Below are 953 nucleotides of genomic sequence, written 5' to 3'. Positions count from 1 at the left end.
AGGGCTCCGTAGTGCTCCATTCCTTCGGCCAGTCGCTCTCCACAAAGATGGTGATGTCTGCTCCTGTGTCTGTAAGACCTTGAACTCGAGCACATTGGTGAGTGTTGGGAAAAAATACCCTGCAGGTTGGCACTGACTGATGGAGTAAAACAGACTGTGACCCCTGGACCATCAGCACAGAGTCCAAAGTGTCCCCCCCTACAGCAATGGGGGTTAAATTGGCAATGGGTGTTTCTGTGTCTGGCTCCACAGGTGGAAATAGAGCTTTTACAGTCACTTCTAATGCCTTAGGGTTGTCTACAGTCACTGATTGTGGGATAACTGTTAACCCTGTATTATTAGATGGAGCAGTCCCAGTTAAAATTTTTTTTCCAGCAGTGGTGACACGGAGCCTCCTTCTGTTGTTGTTGCACTGCCAGGACTTCAGTTAGTAGGGATTTGTTGTGCCTGTAGGATCCTACACTGTGACACTGTTTACTCATGTACATTAAAGTGACATCTTTGAGGGACCTTAATATTTCTTAAAATCTTTGATTGTTTTAGTACCATTCTCAGAAAAAGTGCATCTTGAGCCTCTAGATTCATTTTCACTAAATGTTTGGTACTGGAAAAAGATTCCTAGAAAAGTCATTGAGTGTCTGGAAGCATTCAGATAGCATCTGTATATGGTTTAAGAATGATTAGGGTGGTTCTGGTTGACAGTTGGACCAAAAGATATTAAAGGTCTCTTCAAACCTTGATGATTTTCTGATTCTGTGACCTGCCATCACAGTTTCCAGGTTTGTGCTCTAACAAGATCTTTTCTCAGTTGGATCCCTCAGTGGGACCCATTAACACTACAAGAAACTTTACAGTTTGAATCTCACTTTGGTTTCTCAAGAGGTTCCTGCAACTCTCCTCAGGGTCTGATGTTCAGGGACTCATCCCCAAAGCCCCCGAGGCTGATGAAATGC

This window comes from Empidonax traillii, unplaced genomic scaffold, assembly GCF_003031625.1.
Source record: "Empidonax traillii isolate 1590-97213 ecotype Southwest subspecies unplaced genomic scaffold, ASM303162v1 scaffold6446:size6050, whole genome shotgun sequence".
Lineage (NCBI taxonomy): Eukaryota > Metazoa > Chordata > Aves > Passeriformes > Tyrannidae > Empidonax > Empidonax traillii.
The sequence above is the reverse complement of the archived record's forward strand: the minus strand, read 5'-3'. Positions refer to the sequence as shown.